Source organism: Micropterus dolomieu, linkage group LG10 (assembly GCF_021292245.1).
Source record: "Micropterus dolomieu isolate WLL.071019.BEF.003 ecotype Adirondacks linkage group LG10, ASM2129224v1, whole genome shotgun sequence".
NCBI lineage: Eukaryota > Metazoa > Chordata > Actinopteri > Centrarchiformes > Centrarchidae > Micropterus > Micropterus dolomieu.
In genome coordinates, this window is record NC_060159.1 from 10,710,978 (window position 1) to 10,718,147 (window position 7,170).

At 46.1% G+C, this 7,170-nt stretch overlaps 1 long non-coding RNA gene across 1 annotated transcript in view; it reads right to left on the reverse strand.

The window, feature by feature from the left end:
- LOC123977917 overlaps positions 1–7,170 on the reverse strand; it is a 46,505-nt gene that overhangs the window by 7,853 nt on the left and 31,482 nt on the right. Inside the window, exon 2 of the long non-coding RNA XR_006826799.1 lies at positions 5,273–5,406. This is a non-coding gene — a long non-coding RNA (uncharacterized LOC123977917). The remainder of the gene's footprint in view (positions 1–5,272; positions 5,407–7,170) is intronic.

Genomic DNA, 7,170 nt, shown 5'->3' on the forward strand with positions numbered 1-7,170 from the left:
ACTGACACGGCTAAACTACACGCCTTTACTTAAATCAATAGAGGATGACCTTGTACGGTGGACATCATTACCTATATCACTCATGGGAAGAGTCTCCACCATAAAAATGATGGTCCTACCTAAAATCAATTACCTGTTTTCAATGTTACCCACAAAACCCTCTGCTGTCTGGTTTAAATCACTGGACTCTCAAAATTTTTGTGGAAAAATAAAACCCCACGCATCAGTTTAAAAACTATGCAAAAAGCAAAAGACTGTGGTGGTTTAGAACTGCCATCATCATTATCATTACTTCCTGTCCAATAGACTACAATATATCTCAATCAATCAGATAAATCAGAGCCCCCTGGACCACTCATGGATGGATATAGAACAAACATTCTGTAAGGAAATTAAAATTTCCGATATGCCATTCATCAGTTCCAGCATCAAACGTCATACCTGCTTTAAAAGCATTAACATAAGCACTTCCTTGGCAGTTTGGTGGGAACTTCTCAAAATATCTGGGTCTTCACCTATCCCATGCAGATTTACCCCAATCTGGAACAATCCTGACATCCTGCAAAATAAGAAAACACTAAATTCCCCACTGTGGTATGACAAAGGGATAAGACATCTAGAGCATGTAATGCAAGGCAGTAACTTTATTCCATTCCAGGATCTAGTGGCACAATATGGAATTAGCCATAATAGATTTCTGGAATTTCAACAGTTTAAATCCATAATTCAGGCTAGATTTAAGGATAAAATAATGGACTTAGATTTACCTCCAATGATAACAGACTTTCTTAAACTCTCACCTCCAAAACTGTTATCAAAAGTATACATGTTACTGTTAAAAAGAGAGAGAGTTCAATCTCTCTCCCATTCTTAAAGTGGGAGACAGATCTATCCATTAGTCCAGACCAAAACTTTTGGATGCAGATATGTTTAAATACCTTTAGAATGACTACAAATCCCAATCTACAACTTATACAGTATAAATCTCTCCATAAAACACACTATACTGGACAAAGGATGTTCAGAATGGGTCAAACATCTGCCGGAACTGCTCAGGTAACATATCTGATAGTTACATGCATGCTATGTGGCGATGTACACCTGTTCAAAAGTTCTGGCAGAAGATATGTGAAGACCTATCGATATGGCTAAGTTACCCCGTCCCAGTTTCCCCATCACTCTGCGTGCTGGGGGACCTAAGTGACATTAGTATAGAGGTTGACACATCATACATGCTTCTCACTGCCTTATGCATCGCCAAGAAAACTATCCTCATGGAAGGCCAAAAAGAATATAAGGATCACCCAATATCGGAATCACCTTATAGATCACATTAGCATGGAGAAAATGTCTGCTATAAAAAAAAACTAATTGACACAATTCCAATTGGCGGGGGGGGGATGCTTGTGGTGGGTTTCGGTCCGGTGGTGAACATACGGTGTAGCCGTGGGTGGGGGTCTGTGGTCTCCCTGGCTGCGGGGGGGGATGGGGGCGGTTTGCGCCGGCTGGCATCTCTCCTGTGCAGCGCATTACTTGGCTGTTGTGTGCCGCTAGTTAGATTGGTAGCGGGGTAGTGTAGGTCGTGATTGGCTTGCGTGCTTGTCGGGGGTTGGGGGCATCAGGTGCGGGCCTGGACTGGGCTGGTGTGCGGCTCTGTCCTGTGTGCATGCTGTGCATCCTGATAATTGTATTTCGGTTCTCTGAGGGGTGGGGGACCGGGAAGAAGGGGTTGATGGGGTGGGTTGGGGGTGCGGGCTGGTCCTTTTTGAGCTGGTTGGGGGGTGTCTCCTCTGGATTTTAGTGCCCGGACTGGATGCTTGGTGGTTGTACGGGGATCCTGTGTGGGGAGGGATTGTGCTTTGGGGTGTGTCGATGGTTGTTTTGCGATCGCGTCGCGGCCCTCTGGATTGTGGTCGTGTTGAGTCCTACGGACTGGGTGCATCTGCTAACTCCCTAGGGCTGAGGGGCTGTTGCTGCTGTCGCGGGGTGATTGCTGTCTCTTTTCTTTGGGGACGGTGGGGGTGTGTGTGTGGGATGCTTCGCTGCTAGGGAGGGAAGGGTGCGGGGTTGGGGGTCTTCTGACCTGGCCTGAGTAACATTGCCTCCTGGGTGTGGGCGGACCTTCGGGTCTGGGCCGTTGGGCCGTTCTTGGGAGGGGTCCTTGCTGCTCCGGACCTGCTCCCTTGTAGGGGGGGGGGGGGGGTGTGCCAGCTCCGATGGCCTGGTGTTGCTCGGAGTGCTCCTGATTGTGTGGGAACGGTGAGGTGGGGAGTGGCAGTGGGGCCGCCGGAGGGGCCCCGGCGAGCACGGGGGATTGTTGGACTTTGGGTTGGGGCTGCACTGACCTTCCTCGGGGGTGTGTGGGGGTCTGGGGCTCCGGGCTTTGGAGCCTCTGTGTGCACTGGGGTGGCTGGGCCCCCCTGGACCCGTCCTGGGGCTGGGCGGGGTTGTCGCTGACTCTGCGGTGCTGCCGGTGCTAGAGGGGCTCTTGCTATAAGCCCTGGGCTGGAGGGACCTGGCGTCCTCCTGCTTAGGGGGGTGGGGGACGGGACTGAATGATGGGGCCAGTCAGGAATCTGGTCCCAGTGAGGAGGACCATTCTAGCCTCCCTATGACCTCCTTCACCATACACCCTTAGGACTCTGGGGGGCGGGCAGGCTGCAGGGCGTTTGGTGGGTGGGGCTGCTTTATTGCGGCCTCGCCCTTCTTCCTCCCCCGCTGGCCGCCCCTCAATTTTAATTACACATTAGACACAGATGGCTTGGGGGGTGGGAGGGGCACGATAGGAGGCTCCACTACCTGACAGCGGTGGGGTGCCTGTGTCACAACTACCCTCCAATTTTAACTGCACCTTAGTTACCACACACCTTATCTTTACTCCACCATACAACACTTCACAATCCATGACATGCATTCAACACAAAACAATATATTTACAGAGGCAGGCAGAGGGGTTGAAGGAGAGGGGGAGATTCTCATTGGCCTCATGTCCTGCCCCTGGAGCCCCGGGCGTTGGGGGTGCTGTGGGGTTGGTGATGGCCTTGCCTGATATGGGGTGGGCTGGGGGGGTCGGGGCTCCCCTGGCGTGGGGGCCCGCTCTTGACCTAGGGATCTGGGGACTCGGGCTTGTGGCTTTTGCTCATTTCTGGGCGGGTGGTGTGTCCCTGGGCCTGGGGGCCCGTTGTCTCCTCTCCTCGCCTGGGCCCTCTTCGGCAGGGGTGGGGCTCCCGCTGCTTCCCCCTGCCAGCTCTCTCACAGTGGGGGCATTCAGGAGTCTCTGGGGCGCATGGCCGGTGTTGTCGGGGTAGGTTTTGGTGCTCCTCTTTGGGGGTGCTTGACTGGCAGCGGGGAGCTTCCCGGCACAGCTTTCTGCTGTTCTTCCTTGGGGCGGGGTACAGCTTCCCCCGGGACATGCTTTGGGGGGTCGCGGGGTGCCCTGGCTTCTCGGGGTGGGGGTCTCTGGGCGCTGCGTGGGTTGATCCACCCAGTGAAAAATCAATACATAATTAAATAAATAATAAAACAGACAAAGGAGTATATTAATACTCTCTTGTTAAAGTAAAATCTGTCTGGCACAATATGGTATCCAGGTCATCATACTCTTTCTCATACTTTAAAAAAAGAAAAAAAAAACTCCAAAGGGAGACAAAAACAGTTCCCAAAAGATACTGAGCCTCATTATGAAGTTAAATTTCCACTTTAGAGGTAGTAAACCAATATGTCTGATAGTGAGGAAGGTTAATATGCATGAAAGTGACAGAACATCATTTCACAAAATCATTTGCAAAGATGAAAGGACATTTGGATGAAAAGACCCTTTTATTTCTCCTTCATCTTCCCACGGATTCTAAGAACTTATCAGCTGTTTCTTCTCAACAACCAACCACTGACACATAAAGCATGAGGAGCAAGAAAGTAAGCAAGCAAATACAGTAAGAGGAGCAACACAACAAAGATTAGAAGATAGAATCTTAGAGAATACCTTTTGTTTTCAACATATAACGCTAATGGACATTACCCCAAAGTGAAACACCTCTGAAAGCTGTATTAAAAGCCCAAATTTGCGCAATTAGGTGGAAGAGAGAGAAATTCAGTCCCATGGTTTCTAGAATTAATAGGCCCCCCGACTGTTCATTTGATCTTTTCTAATTTCAAAAAACCCATCAAGTTATTTAGTCATAGCTATGCTTTGGGTGCCACAGAGACTGTTTGGGCCTCCTTTGAGCTAGCAGGAGGATATGCTCCTGCTGTTTTAAGTCTGAACATGTAAAAGCACAGTTAATATGTTTGCCTCTGGCATACTGATTTGTCTTAATTATCTTATTTTCACGTTTACTTTTCCCTCACCTGATCCTAAAATGACTTTCATTGAGTTGAGCCAAAAATGAGACAGTTCCGTACGACCAGATGTGTTCACGTTCAGTAAAGTCATTGAAGGTTTGTACAGTAAATAGGAAGCTACAGTTAGCAGTTAGCTTAGCTCAAAGCCTGGCTCTGTCCAAATGTAACATAATCAACTTACCAGCACCTCTAAAGCTCACTGTACAGAGATTGAAGTGTAGAAAATGACAAGTTGTGGTTTATTTATATTATTTCCCAAAATGTCAAACTGTTCGGCACAACATCAATGAATAACTAATGGTCCATAATGGAACTATTTAATTTCATCTGGCCTCTAAGGCTGCCTAAGGGAGGTTAGTCTGCCCAAAGTTATAGGCCAAAGGGGGGGTTGAGTTGACAGCCATTTTTGATATCAGTCTGGGTTTTTATTTCCTGGAGAAAGCCCAATTCTCCTCAGATTCAGGCTCTCATAAATTTAATTTTTTCGAACCCATTCCACCTCTTTGACCCCATGTGCACCCATAGACACATTCAGCACGGTGTCGTCTCCCATGTGCCATTGTTCTCTGGTGTGACTCTATTATTACACTGCATTTTCTTTCCTTACTTTTACTATGTCAGCCCCCTTTCTTGAAGTTATAATCATACAGCTCTGTTCTACCTCTTATTCAGATTTACCATCTGCCTCACTCCTTTCACCTCATCCCTGTATAAGCCCTTTTTGCCATGCATGTTGACTCACCTCTTCTCAGCCCTAAATTAAATTGTGGAAAAGGCAAAAGTGGGGGAGACACAAGTTGGCGATAATAGTATTCAATCCTCTATATCCTCTCTCATTCACTTATTTCTCCCTGTACTCCCCTCAATACTTTATTTTACTCTTCTCACCTCTCGGCTCTCAGCCATACATAGATTTGGCTTCCTTTCTTACCTGCAAAGCTCCAACTTCCACTCGTTCCGTTCTTCTTCTCTGCCCTCTCTTCTCAGCGCCTCTTTTTATACGTCTCCAGAGCTACAGCATGTTAGAGGTGGGAGCTGCTCTGATTCCATCTCCCAAATAAATGACTGTAAGGAGATAAAGAGAGAAAGGCAGAACGATTGTGCGGTTGGAGAGGGGGGGCTCTCGTTCCTAAGAGATAAGCGGGAACATTGAGTGTGTGGGTGTGTTTGTGAGTGTGTGTAAGGAAAAGAGGCAGCAGAGAGGAAACACCTGAGGGCACCACAACGTGTCACCTTATCAGACTCCAACACTCAGGCTTTACTTTAAACCACCCCTCACTGCTTCTTCTTGATCTGCAGTGATAGGCCACTCTTGCTTTTGGGCTCTCACTCAAACAGCCAAAGGTAATCACGTGTGAACTCCCTGATATGAAACTGACGCACATTGCATTCAGACAGGAAGAAATGTTTTGTGGCACAGTGTTCATCCCTTAAGGAGAGAGCTACAAGTGGAACCAAAAATTAAGCTTTTTGATTTTCTCACATGAAGCCCCTAAAAGCAGAGCTGCACTGCATGGGTCAGCAGCTTTGTTGAATTTTGGATGAATCTGCGATAATGAATAATTGCATTTTTCCTTCAAGAGAGTCAAACTTGTTTTTAGAAAGGGAGCTTAATGTGAATAATGGATTTCTATGCTCCATCTATTCACCAGATACTCTATCTTTCCCACACACACAATCTCTTTCCAATTCCCCAAAGTTACTCGCTTGCTTTGTCATAACAGTTTGGTAATTAGGACCAACAGCTGTGATTTCTGACACAACTAGTCAGCATCTCACAGCCGAACAGATCCCTCACATTTTCTTTCACCCGTTCACTTTACAGTCTGCTGCTGGTACTCCCATTCTTCCTCTGCTCCCTCTAACCATGACAAATTGGGATTGGCAAAGATAAAAGCGTAATGTTTTGCCTTTTCTCTGTGTTTTCTGTCTCTGCCTATCATGTTCCAGACATAGGCCTCCTTTTAAAGCCACAGTGATATTTGAGTGGATATTTAGTTACATACATGAGGGGATGTGCGATGTGCCAAGAAGAAAACGGATTAAACAATGGGTTTGTGTACAAAACCTCGCAAAATATTCAGGGTTTATTGCCTGTTACTTGTGTCTGTAATTATTAAGAGAGAAAGTGACAGAGGGGAATGGTTTCTAATATCCTTGTTTGTGGAAATCTGTTCATATTTTTATTTTTCAGCCCTGAATAAGCACCACAGCAGGCAAAATGAATAAATACAGCAGTGTCTATTCAATGGAGTGCACCATACTTACTGTCTGCAATGTTAAGTGAGTGCTAGAAATCTGAGAATGTAAATTCATCTACTATATAGTGCCCTAAAAAATCCACAACATAATGAAAAAAGTAGTGCCCATGTTAAGTAAACTACTACTACTGCTAACAATCCCACAATACATCATATTTTATTGTACGACTCTATAAGTAATAATAATAATAATCTTTATTTGTAGAGCACTTTTCAAAAACACGTTACAAAGTGCTTCAACAAATGCAAAGACAACAATACAATACTCAAAAGACAACAATACAAGCAAGAAAAAATTGAAAAGACCAAAATACACGTTTAAGATAAATATAAAATAAGTAAAATAGAATAAAATAAAAGGGATAAAATAAAGTAAAATAAGACCGGGAAAGGCTCTCCTATAAAAGTATGTTTTAAGAAGGGACTTAAAAGAGTTCACTGACTCAGCCGACCTGATTTCCTCGGGCAGGCTGTTCCAGAGCCTCGGGGCCCTGACTGCAAACGCTCTGTCCCCTTTAGTTTTCAGTCGAGACTCTGGAACAGACAACAGACCTCTGCCCGAGGATCT